We start from the raw sequence: 19,199 nt of genomic DNA on the forward strand, positions 1-19,199 counted from the left end.
CCATTAGGTCTCAGCCCAAAAGCCACTTCCTCAGAGAAGTGCCATCTGTTTCCAGCCCTCCTGCCACATAATCTCTCTTCACAGTCCCTGTTTTCCCCTCGCGGCATTTGTCACAGCTCTTAGTCACATATTTATTAGTGTGGGGGTTGTTCACGGGTGCTGTTGCTTTTCATGTCTTTCTCTCCCTCACTGTGGGCTCCATACGAGCAGGGACAGTATCTATTTGTTCTCCTGGTGTTGGCAGAGAGTAGAACAATGCCTGGCTCCTAGGAGGTGTTCTATAAATATTTGTGGAATGGTCCAGCCTAAATGCCTCTCTTTGTGGCATAATGGGGTATAGGGATGTGTTGATTCTAAAATAAACACTATTAACGCTGGCACTAACTCTGCTCACACCAGGAGGGCTGTGAGAAGGCAGAGCTGCTGAGAAACACATCAGGACTGCTGCCTAAGGAGGCGTGGCCAGGCATCTGAGTCCTTGATTTTCTGTGGCCTACAGGGTGCGTCCGGCCAGATTCCTGATGTAAGAGATTACCTGATTGGTTCTTGACGCTTTGCAAAGCTCTTCCTCAAGGATGACCTTACAGAGACTCACAACAACCCCATGAGGGAGGTCCCATAGGCGTCACTATCCCCATTTCCCAGATAAGGACAGAGGGGCAGGGCTCACGCAGCTCATCAGGCCAGGTCTGGTCTCCTCACTGGGTAGAGAGGCCCTTAACACAACAGGAAGTACTGCAGCTTCTAAAGAATGACTTTTTGACAAAAAGCAACATATGAATCTAGCAAGGAATTGATCCTAACATATGGGATTATCATCTGGGTTCCATCAGAGCCACCCCTGTGGTCACATGATCATTGTCTAACAGTGTCATCAGAAGCAGCTGGTAGTTATCCATAACTCTTGGAACAAGAAAAGAAACACCAGCCTGAGTGTTTCCTGGCTACAAGTCATTAAGGCAATTTCACTTACTCATTAAGAATTAAAGAATTAAGCTGGACATAGTGGCTCACGCCTGTAATCCCAGCACTTTGGGAGGCCGAGGTGGGTGGATCACCTGAGGTCAGGAGTTTGAGACCAGCCTGGCCAACATGGTGAAACCCCATCTCTACTAAAAATATAAAAATTAGCCAGGCATGGTGGTGGGCACCTGTAATCCCAGCCACTTGGAAGGCTGAAGCAGGAGAATCGCTTGAACCCAGGAAGTGGAGGTTGCAGTTGGCTGAGATTGTGCCATTGCACTCCAGCCTGAGCCACAAGAGCGAAACTCTATCTCGAGAAAAAAAAAAAAAAGAATTAATTAGACAAAATACTGGATTTTTAAAACCAAATCTGTAAGAAAAACAAAAATTTTAGTTCTAACTCTCTAGTGAATGGGAGTATCCTAACGAAATCAGCATCTCCGCAAATTGAAGTTACCTCTCTGGGACCTGCAGTACTCAATTCATCTCTCCTCTGCCTTTCCAGGCAGAAGATCCAAACTAAAGCAACAATGGGTCAATTTGCCAGACTTATTTATGTGTCAAGTGCCTTTAATGATAAAAAAGGATTGATGCTGCATTCAAGAATGACTCAAAGGTGATGATGGAGGCTGCCCCGGTGATGGCCTCATCCTGGCAGGACAGATCTGCCTGCTGCTGTTAGAGGCAAAGTGGTAGCTAGGCACAACGGCTCACACTTGGAATCCCAGCACTTTGGGAGGCTGAGGGAGGAGAATCACTTCAGCCCAGGAGTTTGAGACCAGCCTAGGCAACATGGTGAAACAACATCTCTACAAAAAAAAAAAAAAAAGAAAGAAAGAAAGTTTTAATTATCTGGGCATGGTGGTGCATTCCTGTAGTCCTAGTACTCACGAGGCTGAGGTTGGAGGATCACTTGAGCCTAGGAGGTGGAGGCTGCCTGAGCAACAGAGCAAGACCTTGTCTAAACAACGAAAAAAAACAGTGAGCCACACACAATGCTTTTCTGTTGACTCCAGGCTTTAGCAACTCTCGAAAAGGTCTCCCCTGCTCACAAAACACTCACCTTACTGACAATCACTGTGGTCACTCAACACCTCTCAATCCAGCCACTCTCCCCATCTCCGATATCACTGCCTCAGCTCTAGCCATCATCTCTCATCTGCATTGCCACCAAGGCTGCCAGCCGGGTCCCCAGCCTCCTCACCCCTTTCCAAGTCAGATGTGTTTTCAAACATAATTATGCGACTCCCAAACTCAACTGTGGCTGAAGCACCTGGACTCTGCTGTGACCATCCAGGGCTGGCACACAAGTTTTTGAGGAGAAAAAACAGTACTCAACATCTGCCAGGCACTGCCCAAACTGCCAGCTCAAGGTAGCTCTCACTTTTCTCATTAAGTCAAGCTACATTCCTTTCAATGATATCATATGTGTGTGATGCTGGGTTTTCCAGACTGCTGTGATAAAAAGTAAGCACCTCCTTATATACCCAAAGGAACTGAACACAGGAGCTCAAAGAGATGCTGGTTCACCTATGTTTACAGCAGCACTATTCACAATAGCCAACAGGTGGAAACAACCCAAATGTCCATCAACAGATGAATGAATAAACAAAATGTGGTGTATCCGTACCACGGAGTATTACTCATTCTTAAAAAGAAAGGAAGAACTGAAACATACTACAACATGGATGAAAACTGAAAACATGCTAAGTGAAGAAAGCCAAACACAAAAGGATAAGTATCATTCCACTTATATGAGGCACCTAGCACAGTCAAAGTCACAGAGACAGAAAGTAGAATAGCGATTGCCAGGGGCTAGGGGAGTGCAGAATGGGAAGATATTATTTAATGGGTCCAGAACTTCCCTTTGGGGTGATGAGAAAGTTCTGGAAATGGATAGTGGTGATGGTTGCACAACATTGTGAAGGTACTTAACCCCATTAAAGCATGCACTTAAAAATGGTTAAAATAGTAAACTTCATGTTAGGTATATTTTATCACAGTAATAAAAAAGTACATACCATGCAGAAATCCAGATGAAAGAAGAAATGAAGGTAGCAGTGTTCCAAAGTTTGAGAAACCATGTGGTGCCCAACTAGTAAGTAATTGCAATATTTAAGAATGCAATGAAAATTTTTTCATTTAATTTACATTCATTCATTTTCAAAAAACCACTAAGTTGTTAGAGCATAAATACTTCTGAGGCTTTTTGAATGTGCTACTTCATCAACAGAACTGTTGGGTATTCTTTTGCTTTAAGGGTACCTTGGAAAGGTTGCTGACACTCCAGTGCTATGAATCAAGACACCACCTATGAGATTTACAGAACAATCCTGAATCTCACCCACTTTCCAATTTACAGTAAGAACAGGGGACAGAGGAACATGTTAAATGACACCACAAGGAAGTAGTCAGCAAATCTAAACTGTGGGGAACACAGGACAAAGAAACCCTGTTCTTGAACAAATACACTGCACAGAAATAAAAAGAGAGAAAGAGGAATTAAGAGGCATATCAATCAATTGCAATATATATATAATTATTGGATCCTGATTCAAATAAAGTATAAATTTTTTTAGAAAAATCAGAAGAAATTTAAGAACGACCTGGATGTTTGATGTTATTTAGGAATTGTTAATTTTTTGATACAATAATGAAATCATGGTTCTGTTTTTTCAGCAAGTTCTCGTCTTTCAGAGATACACGTTAAAATGTTTTTAAAATGTTATTAGGACCTTGCTTCAAAATCATCTAAGTTGGGAGATGGGAAGGGAGTGGTAGAAGAGATAAAGCCAGCTGTGAACTTATCAGTATGGAAGCTGAGTAACGGGTACAAGGAGAGCTCGGGATGAAGTTTGGACTTGGGAGCAAGGCACCATACCCCTGCCCACATACTCTGGCCCCTGACACTGAACCCCAGGCTGGTCCCCAGACTCACAGCTCCCTCTCATCTTGTGGCCTTTGGCAGAGCCTGTTTCCTTTGCTCTTATTCTCTTCTCCCTCCTCTTCATCTGAAAACCCTCCACATCACACAGATCCCAGCACGGCCCCTTCTCCTCCTGGGATACACTGTCTAACACCCTCTCCATCACTGGTTTGGGAGCTTTTCCTCAATGCTTTGTGGTCCCTATCATAGAACTTTGTAAAATAGACTTTAATTTCCTATTAACTGATTGATTGGACTGATGTCTGGTACATAGTATATATTCAATAAACATTTGTCTAATTAAGAAATGAATGGCTAAACAACTGAATAAATACTATTATAATTACAGATCATTCTCTCCTGTGCCAGTTTGCCATCTACATAGATACCCTTATAAAGCTTTTATTGCAGGGAGAAATGGAGTTTCTCTCCCACCTGGAAGGAAGGACCTGAGAGGGCACCTGTAAGAATGAAAAGGCACGCATATGTAAGGCCACCTCACTGTGTCACAAGTGGAGACACAAGGAATTGAGCCAACAACACAGCTCCCAGAAAGGCAAGACGCTAATGGAGGGTAACAGGGTTAGAAGGGGGCCACTCTGGTTATGGAAATCGTGACTGCAGGGAAATCCCGGGCTCACTCTCCAGATGCTTACCTGACTCTGAGCCACTCCTGGGGACTCACACGTCTCTTCAAATCCCCTTCCAGGCTGAACCCTGGTGTCTGACAGGCATCCACCCCGCCTCATGTGTTCATTACACAAGAACGAGTTACCACTCACTGACTGCACTGAGCCTCACCCAGACCGTGTGCTGCGCAGTGCGACCAGTTCAAACGTGAATACTGACAAAGACAAGACAGGTGCAGACACAACCACACGGCAACACAGGGCGCACTCAGGAGCGGGAGGGGGAGAAGGTCAGGCGAGTGGGGAGATGGTGACTGAGCTGGCGTCCTGCCAGGTAAGCAAGCCGGGACAGAAGCCCAGAACCTGAGCCACAGACCACGAGGGGTGGCATGGGACAGCTGCCTGGCAGCGGGTGCGAGGGGCTGCCTGAGTTGGGTTTCCAGTTGGACCAGGGAAGGCTTCCTCCTGTGGCAAGTGCAGAGGCAGAGTGGCCACGGTGCTGTCGGTGGCCCCGTCAAGGCAGGCTTTTCCCACCCTCACCCCTTGCTCAGATGGGAGCGTCCGGGAGTCAGGGCTGCAACAGCCAGGCGTTGCCCCCGATACCACACAGTTCAGAGGAAGGAGAGGCTGTGAGGTCTATCTGCTGTCTCCTCCTGGAGCTCTCTCTTAAAGGAAAACAAAATCTCCCCCAGAAGACCAGCAGCCAACTTCTGGTCAAGCCACCTGGCCAAAACTGGATGGCAGCCCACCCTGGGTTTGGCGAGCACACAATGGCAGGTCCACGTGGGACTTGTTTGCCCGGCCGTTAGCCCTTTCTGACTCCTGGGTAGAATCAGGAGATGTCTTCGGCGGTCTCCCACAACCCAAGCAGGCTGTGAACTGAAGAAATGGCCCGGGGTGCTTCCAAGCAGAGGTCTGGAGATGAGACAAGACTTGCCCTGAGTTCAGTTCCCACCACGCCATTTTTCCGCCCCACTGGGCCTGGGGCCTGGCTGCACGGAACAATTTCCCAGGCCCCACCCGTATCAATTACATCCAAAGCTCCAAGGGTTGGGGTCCAGGCCCCTGTGGCTTTGTTTTTTAACCTCCCAGTGGATTCAGATGCACAGCGAGGATTGAGGACCAGTGCTCTAGGTCAGTGGCTCCCAAACTTCAACAGCATCAGAGTCACCAGAGGGCTCCTTAAAAATACAGATCCCCGGCCGGGTGTGGTGGCTCATGCCTGTAATCCCAGCACTTTGGGAGGCCGAGGCAGGTAGATCACCTGAGGTCAGGAGTTCGAGACCAGCCTGGCCAACATGGTAAAACCCCGTCTCTACTAAAAATACAAAAATCAGCCAGGAGTGGTGGTGCACGCCTGTAATCTCAGCTACTTGGGAGGCTGAGGCAGGAGAATCACTTGAACCTGGGAGGCAGAGGTTGTAGTGAGTGGAGATCGCACCAGTGCACTCCAGCCTGGGTGACAGAGCAAGACTCCGTCGCCAAAAAAAAAAAAAAAAAAAAAAAACAGATCCCCAGCCGGGCATGGTGGCTCACGTCTGTAATCCCAGCACTTTGGGAGGCTGAGGCAGGTGGATCACCTGAGGTCAGGAGTTTGAGACTAGCCTGACAAACATGGTAAAACCCTGTCTCTACTAAAAATGCAAAAATCAGCCGGGTATGATGGCGGGCACCTGTAATCCCAGCTACTCGGAAGGCTGTGGCAAGAGAATTGCTTGAACCCGAAAGGTGGGGGTTGCAGTGAGCCGAGATCGAGGCACTGCACTCCAGCCTGGGTGACAGAGCGAGACTCCATCTCAAAAAAAAAAAAAAAAAAAAGGGTACAGATCCCCACACCCCACAACCAAGTTTCTGATTCAGGAAGTCTAGGGTGGGGCCTGGAATCTTCATCTCTAACAAGCTCCCAGGCAATGATGATGCTGCCGGCTGAGAACCACTGCTTGACCCAATCTCCATCCAATCATTAGCCCTTTTGGAGCCTCTCCGCCTTTCTCATCTGTGAAATAGAAACAAAACAGCTGCCCCACCGCTGTCACTGGAGGGATTAAAGAGAACATCCACAAAGCACCTGGCACAGAGCTCACAAAGTACACAAGGCACCTAGCACGTACTCACAAAACAGAAGGCTCTATTATTAGTCACGTTACAATGGAGGTGTCGGTGTGCTGTACGCGTGCAACCCTGCACTGGCCCAACCTCCCCCCACCTAGTATTTTTTTTTTTTTTTTTTTTTGCCTTCTCAAAATGTAGAAGCACCAAAAAAAAATGTGCATTCCTGCTTTCCGCACTGATTCTAACCCTCTGGAGTTTTCTTATAGAATGATGCTTATCAGAGGAAAAACATCTGTTCCACTTTCTTTAATCTCTAATTTATCTAATACCCCCGTATAAAATAGGTATATTGCTAATGAGTAAATTCCTGCCAAGGGAATGAAAATGCTTGTTACAATTACTTATTCTGCTCATTGACTTTACCCTCTGTGGTCCAATATCACACAACATAAATATAATGGATGGGCCACTTTTTTCTGGCATCTTCATCACCGGCCACTAATAGAGAGCCTTTCAGAATAGAAAGTTGTCATTTTCCATCTCTCTACTCGGAGCACCAGACACACGTTTGCCAGAGTAAATCTCCTCAGACAAGTGAGTGTCCTTACCCAGCCCAAGGCACAAGCCCCGAAGAATCCTGTGCGGGTGGCGACGGTGATGGAGAGAGGCCACCAGAGGGCGCGGAAGAGCAGCAAGGCTGCCCCCTCCAAGGCCGGCAACTCGGCCACCTGGGCCGCCAAGCTCTGCATGGGGTGTTTATCGTTGGAAAGGGTGTTTTTCAGAACCTATAGCACCTTGGTGGTTCTTAATTTTTTTTTAAGTTAATAATCAAATACGATTTGCTCCCATGTGTTTATAAAAAGTAAGCCAAGATGACATTATTTAAAAGAATAGAACTAGATCAAAAGAAAGTGAATGAAATTTGAGAATTGTGGTGCTATGGGGGTGAGGTGGGGGCGTGGAGGGCCATCTGGAATGAATGCCTCATTTTACAGAAGAAACAAGGATAGGACGAGTAAACAGAGGGCCACAGCCAGGCCCAGGCCCCGGCTGCCGGCTCTGCCTCTGCTCAGCCACCAGGCTCGGGCAAAGCCGAAAACGTCAAGGACCAACAGACAGGCCATCAGCCCTCGTCTCCTCTCTTTTCCATGTCTCTTTTACCCTGGGAAAAAGAGAACTGACGTTTCATATTATAACCTGAATTTGTACCATGACTTTCCATGGTTATTGGAGTTTTTTTGCTATTTTTATTGTGGTAGAGTATAGACAACATAAAATTTATGATTTTCACCGTCTTTAAGGTACAATTCAGTGCCATAAAGTACATTTGCATTCTTGGGCAACCATCACCCACCATCCATCTCCAGAACTTTTCCATCGTCCCTAATGGGAACTCTGGACCCATCAAATTCCGGCTCCCTAATCCCCTGGCCCCCAGCCCTAGGAACCCCCATTCTCCTTTCTGCATCTATCAATTTGCCTATTCTTGGAACCTCACATAAAGAGAATCCTGCAATATTTGTCCTAGTGCGTTGGCTTCTTTGATGTAGGACGATGTTTTCAAGGTTCAGCCGTGGTGCGGCAGGTGTCAGAACTTCCTTTTATGAATGAATAAGACTCTTGCACCTTTGTTCTTGATACCCAGAAAAATGCTGCAAGGCAAAATGGAGGGGCAACTCTGGTCTTCATCTTTCAGATGAGGACTCAGCCCAGCACTTACCTGCCCACATCCATACAATGTGACAGCAGATCTTGGACTCACATCCAGGGCTCTTTGCCCTCCTTGTCCCGGGATTTTTCCGGGTACAGACAGTGGCCTTCTGTCATCGCTCTCCTGCACATGGACATGGAGAGATGCTTCCTTCTCAGGAAGGGCATTCAACCCACCTAACAAACACACGTGCGGCTCCACTGCTGAAAGAAGGTGAACCAAACTAGAAAGAAACAACTCCGTGTGGTAACATTTGCATAGATTATATCAGCCAGTCACAAAGCTCTTCTACACACGGGGTCTCAATGTTAATAAAAACTTAGCTGGGGACAGGGGTGTGAATATTCTATCTCATCCCAACTGAGGTTAAGACAACAAGCCACCGTGTATGCCGAGGCCCTTTAAAGTCCCGGCTTCAGCTGAGAGCACTCAAGGATACAGTGGCTGGATGTCTTTATTCCAGTGAAGTTTCCTGGGGCCATAATTCACAGAAGTCCTCTGTCCTGGGGCCACTAAAGATTGACTGTACAAGTGAGCTGTTTCTCACATCTACCTATGTTTTACAAAAGCACACACTGTAGGTTCTCTTGCGTTCCCATTATCAAGATGACTGTTAATAGTTATCTGTACACTTTTTGTACATCACCTCAGTTAACTCCTGCATATGCTCTGTGCAGAAATGAAGGTTTAAAGATCATGTAACCAGCTCAGGGTTATTACACGGCTGGTAAACCATAGTCGGGATTCCAGCTCGGTTTTAGGACTTCAGAGCCCAGCTGGCCAGCACAGAGTTAAGTTAGGTCATGTTAAACTCTTCCCCACTGGCCAGCAGGTGGAAGCTGCCTTTGAGGAGTATATACTCTCTCCCCAAACCAAAGCATAGGCAACAGGTCCAATGCAACAAGACCCATTCCTGTACCTGCCTTTATGCCGCTGTGACAGATGCTTTGAGGAAGACCAAGATGAAGAGGACCGGCCTCCCAGGGCTCACATCCAATAAACACATACTTGTTGAGTTGTATCTGTGGCTTGTTGGACTTAGAAGTAATACAGAATTTTGAGCGTAGTAATTTCCTGGTATGTTGTGAACGAAATGGAGAAATAGTTTATTGGATGGCGTTCAGGTGGGAAAACATAATACTGTGATTTTTACTAAAACACTTTCCCCAAGCACTTCCACACTTCCCTTCGTGTTTCAGAGATACCTGACATTCCCCAAGATTTGAATCTCGGTCCAATAGCTCCAATAGTGTGTTAAAGGGCATCACTTGGAGAAGGGCGAGTGTTGCCAAGATTCCAGCCAAAATGTGTTTCAAAATCACATGGGGTGTTTTCTGAAACCGTATTTACTATAGAAATACTGGGAGAAACAAAAAGAAAGAAAGAAAGAAAGCCTGGATCCATCCTGCTTTGTATTCTAAATACTGAATTTTCTTGAACTCTAAGAATTTACATAAGATGAAGCAACACTCAGAAAAGGTTGGCTGATCCTAAAAGGATTAAAAATCCTGTCTCAGTGGTCCAAGAGCCCTTTGTAATTTCAGCTGCTCATCGTCCTTGACTACATTTGCCAGTTTTCTGATATGAAAATGCTGGAGGTGTTCAGCACCGTGCCTCAGTTTGGGAGGTCTGCAGACACAGTGGCGGGAAGAGATGCTGTCTGATTTTTACACTTTGATTCCCTCGGCTCCCACCCACCGTGTTACCAAGGAAAAGGAGGCGTATTCTCTAGTTGTGGTTAAGCAGGAACACTTGTATCAATAAATGAGAAACAAAAAGGAAGAGTGATTTCCCTTCTATTAAATAACCTAAGACAAAAAAAATAGGAAAAAGTTGTTACCCATCAACAATGTTTTAATATCTATGTATTCTAAGAATGAGAAAATGGGGCCAGGCACAGTGGCTCACTCCTGTAATCCCAGCACTTTGGGGGGCCGAGGTGGGCAGATCACGAGGTCAGGAGTTCGAGACCAGCCTGGCCAACATGATGAAACCCCATCTTTAACGAAACTACAAAAATTAGCTGGGCATGTTGGTGTGCACCTGTAGTCCCAGCTATTTGGGGGGCTGAGGCAGAAGAATCACTTGAACCCAGGAGGCAGAGGTTGCAGTGAGCCGAAATCACACCACTGCACTCCAAACTGGGTGACAGAGCAAAACTCCATCTCAAAAAAAAAAGAATGAGAAAATGATAACACAAAGGTTATTTCCACTAAGAAAGTCACTCTGAAGGATGGGTGTGGTGGCTCATGCCTGGAATCCCAGCACTTTGGGAGGCCGAGGTGGGAGTATCTCTTGAGCCCAGGAGTTCCAGACCAGCCTGGGCAACATGGCAAGACCCCATATCTACAAAAAAATATAAAAATTAGCTTGGCATTTTGGTACATGCCTGCAGTCCCTGCTACCCACTACTCAGGTGGCTGAGGTGGGAGGATCACTTGAGCCCATGTGGTTGAGGCTGTAATGAATCCAGATCATGGCACCGCTCTACAGGCTGGGCAACAGAGTGAGACCCTGTCTCAAAAGGAAAAAAAAAAGTCACTCTCAGTATAACTTTTAGGTAATATTCTAAAAGAAATTGGAAAAAAAATTTCCTATAAATAATCTAGTAAATAACCAACTACTTACTTAACATGGTAAAACCACATGGATGGTTCCAAGGTATCTCAAACTGAACATACTCAAAACCAAATTCATGATATTTTTCTGTCAAACATGCTCATTCCCAGTGTTCCATTTATCAATGCCCTCATTCACCCAGCTACATAAGGCAAAAATTGGGGGGGGTCATCCTTGACATTCACTCTCCCTCACCCACAAAGTGGTCACCAAGGTTATTCTTTTTGCCTTCAAATTCTTTCTCCAACCTACTTTCTGCATCTCCACCCTCCCACTACCATCTCCTCACCTGAAGCATTACCTGAGCCTCTTCTTGCCTCACTTATTTACTCTTGCACCCACTTGGGTCCAATCACTACACCTTTCAGAACAGATCTGATTCTGTTACCATCAGTCCAATCGCTGCACCTTTCAGAACAGATCTGATTCCATTACCAGCAATCCTGTGCACATGTAAAACTCTTCAAGAGCCCACAGGAAGGGGCCCTAATCCTAATTATTGCTGCCCCTTTCTATCTGCCCATCCCTGCAGGCCCCTGGCTGAGGTTTTGCCATGGGATTTTCTTTAACCCGAGGATGTGATCAGAGGTGGCACATGCCTGAGGGCCCTGCAGGGCTTTGTCAACCCTCTTCTCCCTCTGCCAAGAGATGGGCATGACCCAAATTCAAGCTGCTTCTTTAGCTTGGGTCCCACAGTGAACAGGGTCCATGGAGCACAGCTGCAGCAGGCCCAGAGTCAAGATGGAACACAAGTGAGAAATCAACCTTTGCTACTGAGCCATGGAGATCTCTGCATCTGTTTGTTACACAGCATTACCTAATGAGTGCTAACTAATACACAGGGTTTCTCACTACTGTTAGATTAAAATCCAAAATCCGTAACTTGGCTTCAAAACCCTGCTTCCATTTCTTTAAGTTAAGCTTGCTTCCTCACACCAGCCCCGTGTTCACCCTCTTCAGAGCCCCACTCCCCTCTCGGTTGTGTTGGCAATGACCAGTTTCCACTTCAGTTTAGAAGTCACTTCTTCAAGGAAGAGGGTCCCTTACCCTCTGTCAATCCACCACATACTGCTCCTTCCGAGAATGTATCAGATTTGTCATTTGATATTTATTTTCTTGTTGGATTGCTATCTCTACCTCTTCTTGAGGCATTAATAACCACGAAAATTTCTTTGCTTATTTGTTTAGTGTCTGTCCCTCCTCCAGCCTCCACACACTCTCAAAATCTCAGAAGAACAGATACTTTCTGGTTTTGCTAACCATTGAACTCAAAGGCTAGCTAATTGCCTGGCATATAGTAAGTGTTCAATACGTTTCTATGAATGAATGAATGATTCATAGAGGACCAAACACTATAGTTTAAAATATATTCTAAAATATAAACATAATAATTATTAAAGCATTTGCTGAATTGAGTAACATGATTAAATGCTTGTATTTAAGAGCAGTAACGAGATTATAGTAATCTAGATGTCTGTCTTCTCCCATATCCACATCATTCCTGCCTCTGAAGTGCTGATTATAAGTAACACCCTACTCCCGTGTCACGTGGCCTGATAGCAGTGCTTCTCAAACCCCAGCCTGCGTCAGAATCAGCTGGAGGGCTCGTTAGACACGTACAATGCTGGTCCCACCCCCAGAATGTCCGATTCCGTACTGTGAGGTAGGACTCAAGAATGCACATTTCTAACAAGTTGTAGGGGGTCCAATGCTGCTGGTCTAGGGACCACCCTAGGAAAGCCACTGCCTTAGAATTTACAAAGCACTTTCACTGGGAGAGGTGGGAAGAGAAGAGAAGCAACTTCTGTGCCCCAGAAACTTCCCGTTGGTTATCGCAAAGATTCCAGAAGCAACCAGAGACTCCGACTGAGACATTCCACAAACCAAGCAGGAGCCACTTCCATCCAACAAGTCGGAACCTCTGCTCCAAAATGTCCATTCTTAAGCATGCCATGTTTTCACAAAGGAGAAACAGACACATCAGAAACCACAACCCAATGTTTCCTTTACACATCTGTATATTATAAAATGTCAGGTTTGCTCAGCAGAAGAGCGAAGGGGAAGTGGGACCCTCGCTTCCAATTGAGTAGAGGTTAAATTCGCCTGTGCTCAGGAATGAGATTTGAGCATGAAGTGAACCTGTCGGGGAGCGGCCCCCACTAACACTGAAGCTCAGAAAAGCCTTGTTCCCACCCGCTCCTCCCTGAGTGGAGGCAGGAGTCTGAGAAATACCACCCAGGCTATGCAACTCTTAGTCACTCTAAGAATATATTGATTTGGTCCCGTACATGCTTCATTTACTCATCTGCTGCTATTCCTTGCCCTTCAGTCCTTGTCCTGATTATTTTTATGCACAATCAGAGAAATGTCTTTCCTTGAGCCCCAAACCCCATTTATTTTCCTGAATCTGGAAAACCTGGTGTGACCAGCACATTCCAGGCACCCGGCCCACCCTGTCTCACCTCGTCACTGGGTGCTGCCTGATGCCTCTATTGGACACCCCACACAAGGAACAAGATGTCCAGACTCCCCAGGAAAAGGTGGGGACAGGGCAGGGGAACTTGTTGATTCCACCCTAATCAAACCCCATTTCAAACCCTGAAATGAACGTTTCTCACTTAATCCCAATTCTTCACACTTGTCTTAGGATGTGATTTAACATGAAATGTGAAATATTTGCTTTGTGGCACTCGGGTCTGGTCTGCACACCGATTCCACGGTGCTAATCCCCTCGGAGTGCTGCAATTTAAGACCGGAGCTGGCAGGAAGCGCCTCACTCTCTGCGGAGCTGCGGCAGCCTGTCTGTGAAACCTACTCGGGAGAGAAACCAGGGAAAGGGAGCGAGCAGGAAAGCAAACTCTGAATCTAAACTGCCCCCAGGGGAGCCCTGTGCGCCTCTGACCCTCACAGCTCCATAGCACTCAAGGACCAAAAGCAGGCCACCAAGTTTATCACATGTCCTCTTTGAGAGGCACAAAATACAGCACTGTACGCTCTTTTCCATCTTTCTCTCATTTTTCTGAGAAGAAGCAGTGGTTAAGAATGCAAGTTTTGGGGCCAGGCATGGTGGCTCACACCTGTAATCCCAGCACTTTGGGAGGCCGAGGTGGGCAGATCACCTGAGGTCAGGAGTTTGAGACCAGCCTGGCCAACATGGCAAAACCCCATCTCTACTAAAAGATAAAAATTAGCCGGGTGCGGTGGCGCATACCTGTTGTCCCAGCTACTCGGGAGGCTGAGGCAGGAGAATCGCTTGAACCTGGGAGGTGGATGTTGCAGTAAGCCAAGATCACACCACTGCACTCCAGCCTGGGCAATGCAACAACTCTGTCTCAAAAAAAAAAAAAAAAAAAATGCAAGTTTTGGAGTTCTATATTAGGTTCAAATTCTGAATCTGCCACATTCTATAATACCTTGGACAAATCATTTTAAACTTTCAGCAAATTTAGTTTCCTCCTCTGGAAATTGGGATGGTAGCAGCAACTATTCCATAATGATTTTGTAAAAATTAAATGGGGTAATTTGTGTGAAACACCCAGGATAGTGATGGTAAATAGAAAGAGACCAATCCAAGGTAGTTGCTAAAACTATTTTATTGCTATTATCACTAAGAGTGCTTATAAAGAGGAAACCAGGTGGTTGTGGTTGTTATAAAAGATGTCGCTGATGCTTTGGCTCTCCTGGGTACCATGTTTTTGCATTGTTAAGGTGACTCTTGGATGTCTCCACATCTGTATTTCACTGGAGTTGTCTTATGTAGACCTATGCACAGCAGAAATAATGTATATTTGTGGTTGCGGCTATTAGAAAAGCCAACTAACATTATATTCATTTTACAGGCTGAAAAAAATAGGAAAAGATTCCATCTCTTGTGCATGGCAAACCAACATGAAAAATGAAATCCCAGCTTCATAATTCACCATATACTTGTCCCAGAGGTGGGCCTGTTAGTGATGCTTTGAAGGAGCTCCCAGAGAGAAACCCCACGACAGCAGTGGTCTTCTCATTAGTTCGGGTGATGATTTGCCCGGGAACACGGAGGCTAACGCATGCTACTCTAGTGAGATATTGACGGTGTGACCCTCTGTTTAGTGTGTACCCCAATGCCATATGCTGTAAAATCAAGGCAGATCTGAGAACATGTTACTGCTGGGACCAGGGATATGGGTTCGACACCACTGCTCACACCATGCCAGGGGACTCGATTCAAATGCTCTGGGACACAATACACTGTGACCGATGCTCCCTGTCATTACACAAACTGTGGGCTGAAGAAAAAAAAAGAAGAGAAATTACTTCATTCCTGCTCTCTCCCAACCATCCACGTGAGAGGCTAGAACCTAAAGAAAAAAAACAAATTCATGATCCCTGGAAGCAGGAATAGTCGAGGGATTTTCATGAACAAGAACGGCTGATATTCCATTATTAAACCATTTGTGATACTCAACGGTGATGCTGCTCCACTCGGCGACACCAGACCTACATCCATCCGTGTGTTGACAGTGCCTTGTTCTACGGAGGGATTAGGGCATGGTGTGCTGAGAAATGTTCAACACTTTGCTGCCTGGGAAATAAAAGTCTTGATTTCCCAATTTCCATGGTGTAAATACTGCCACTATGGTCATTTCCAAGTTACCAATGTGATTTGAATGCAGAGTTGGGAAGGGGAACACATCTTTTAGGGTTATGGCTCCCAAGGACATAGGGACGACAGGGAGAAAACACAACACAGAAGTCAAATAAATAAGAATTCAACAGAATTAAAATCTGAAGAGGTGTAACTAGGGAAAATGGAAATCACTTGTAAGAATGCCTCCATATATTTGCAATGATGCTGATTTTTCTGCTGTGCGTAGGCCTACACAAGTCAACCCCAGTGAACTACAGATGTGGTGATATCCAAGAGTCACCTAAACAATGCAAAGACATGGTACCCAGGAGAGCCAAAGCATCAGCAAAATCTCAGCCAAAGCACACAAGAGACTACTGAGGAGAGGGGTCTAAAACATTTTTCTTACTTATGAAACAAACAAACAAAAAAAACTATGAGAAAGTCGAAAGGTATGAGATTTTCTGAATTTAAGATTGGAGCATACTTATCCAAATTCTATTCATCTCTTTTGGAAACTTTGTCACTCACTCCCCAGGCTTCCAATTGCTCATGCCTCAGTTTCTTCCTCTATGAAATGGGTGTGCTAATCATGAATTTCCCATCCCACAGCATGATACAACTACCATTTTATCTTTTTATTGATACATAATATTTGTACATATTTATGGGGTACATGTGATATTTTCTTGCATGCACAGAATGTACAAGGATCAAGTCAGGGTATTTAGGATATCTATCGCCTCAAGCATTTATCGTTTCTATGTATTAGGAACATTTCAAATCCTTTCTTCTAGCTACTTTGAAATACACAATACATTATTGTTAACTGTAGTCACTTTATTCAGCTATCAAATATTAAGGATGTATTCTTTCTATCAAACTGTATGTTTGTACCCATTGACCAATCTATCTTCATCCTCCCACCAACCACACACCCTTCCCAGACTCTGGAATCTATCACTCTACTCACCACCCCCATGAGATCAGCTTTTTTAGCCTCCACATATGAGTGAGAACATGTGATATTTGTTTTCTGTGTCTGGCTTAACATAATGACCTTAACATAATGACCTTCACTTAATGTAATGACCTCCAAGTCCATCCATGTTGCTACAAATGACATTCTTTTATTCTTTTTTGAGGACAAATAGTATTCTATTGTGTCTATATATACATTTTCTTTATCCATTCATCTGTTGCTGGTTATGTAGGTAGATTCCATATCTTGGCTTTTATGAATAGTGCTGCAATAAACATGGGGGTGCAGGTGTTCCTCTGATATACCAGGTTCCTTTCCTTTGGATTAAAACCCAGTAGTGTGACTGCTGGATTGTATGGTAGTTCTATTTTTAGTTTTCTGAGAAATCTCCATACTGTTTTCCGTGGTGGCTGTACTAATTTACATTCCCACCAATATCATCTTGAACACCCTCCTAACTACCTTTTAAAATGAATACCAAACCACAGAAAGTTCACTGAGGGCATTTTTTCACTCACACCTTAGATTGCAAGAGCTTGGAATTCAGAAATGCTCACCTTTCAGAACTATAAATTCTAGACTCCCTAAAACTAAATATCAGCAAACAAAACCTGAAAAACAATTTTTAAAGAATGTCACTTGAGAGTAACCTGGACAAAATCTGAGAAACCTCTGTTCAAAGTTATCAGAGAACCACCAAGACAGAAAAGACTTGAAATGCCAAGATCCTTCTAGAGAAAGGAAGTCACTGGCATCACTTTTTCCCTGTAGGCACTTCTATTTAGAAGTAACAGCAGAGAGGCTAAGAAGCTGAGCAAAGATTTCAGGCATCTCACAGAGCTGAGGAGGCAAAGATTGGAATATAGCACTCACCAAGAAAGAGAGTCCTACTAAATATCTGATGCTTTTAGTTGGGACCCCTCAAAAGTTACTCCTAGGAAAATATATGCCTTTCTATATAGGAGTATATGGAGATACATAAACCCCTAGAAATACTGGAGATGAACTTGAATCAACTCAACATCTGATTAAAGTGATCGATTCCTATACTTACTACCTACCAAAAGCAAAAATAAATTTTCCTGAGAGGAAAATAAAATAATCTCAATAATTTTATACAAATTGAAACTTAATCAAAATAATAATTTGATCAAAAGTAACTAGGCAAAGCCAGGCATGGTGGCATGCATTGATAGTCCCAGCTACTGGGGAGGCTAAGGCAGGAGGATCACTTATGCCTAGGAGTTAAAGACCAGCCTGCAAAACATAGCCAAAAAACTATCTTTAAACAAATAAATAGGCAAATTGATAAAAAGACAAGAGTGTGCCAAAAAGCAAAAGAAACAAAAAGAAATAGAAGACACAAGAGATCAAGATATAGTATTAGAATTATATGACATAGATGTGAAAAGAACATGTTCAAGAAAATAAATGATAAACATATTTAAGAAAATAAATGAGAATATGGTCAATTTCAGTTGAGAACTATAAATTACTTAAAAAGAATAAAAGGAAATTTTTGGACAGAAAAAAATTAATCACAATTAAGAACTCAATGTGTTTAATAGCAGATTCAAAATGATAAAGGAGAGATTTAGTCAAATGGAAGGTAGTTAATAAGAAAATATATAAACTGAAGGACAGAAAACCAAAAGAACGCAAAGTACAAAATAGAGTATAAGATATATGGAACAGCCAGAAAATGTGTCATATTTGCACCTGGAGTCTCAGAGAGAGAAGAATGAGATAATCAGGTGAGAGATGAATTTGTATCATGCAAACTTGGCCAAGCTGGTATTACTTTTGTTAGACTTTTCTTCCCTGAATAGCATGGATTCGTGTGGGTTACAAGAGATGTTTTGTGCTAGCTTCAGAAAACAGAAGTGAGGTAGCAGTCATACTCCCTTCCACTCAGAAGGTCATAACAAGGCACAGGGTGCTATTGCCACTCACATACCTCATCATTTACCTGTGGACTGAAATCCTGTCAGATTTCCCCCTTCCAGTAGAGGAGATGGAGCAAGATGGCTGAACAGAACCCTCCAGCAATCATCCCCTGGCCAAAACACAAAATTGAACAACCATCAGGGCAAGAAAGCACCCTCAGAAGAACGAAAAAATCAGGTGAATGAAGCATTGAAGAGGGTAATAAAGACAGTCCTGCATTGCCTACACCACCCCTCCACCAACCCCAGGAAGCACAGCACAGAGAGGAAATCTGTATCCTCGGAGTGGGGAGAGTGAAGTGAGTGTGGGACTTCACATTGGAACTCAGTGCTGTCCTGTCACAGTGGAACATAAAACGGGACAGAATTCTGCTGATGACTATGGATGGAGCATTCAGACCAGTCCAGGGCGAGAGAGGAATGCTCCACCCCAGTGGGGGGAAACTGAGTCCTAGCTGGTTCCACCACCAGCTGACTAACGTGGCCTGAAGCTTGGAATAAATATGACTGGCAGTCAGGCCACAAGGACTGCAGTCCTTGGGCAAGCCCTGGTGCTGCACTGGTCTCAGAGGCAGTAGATTCGTGGTGCAACCAAGTGTGACACTGGCTATGGTGGCCAAGGGAGGGCCTATGTCACCCCTCCCCCAACTCTGGGCAGACACTCAGAGACAGACTCCTTCTGATTCAAGGAAAGAGAGGAAAGAGAGTGAGAGACATTGCCTGATAACCCCAGGAATTCTCCCTTCTTTTCCCCAACAGTCC

Source organism: Gorilla gorilla, chromosome 5 (assembly GCF_029281585.2).
Source record: "Gorilla gorilla gorilla isolate KB3781 chromosome 5, NHGRI_mGorGor1-v2.1_pri, whole genome shotgun sequence".
Lineage (NCBI taxonomy): Eukaryota > Metazoa > Chordata > Mammalia > Primates > Hominidae > Gorilla > Gorilla gorilla.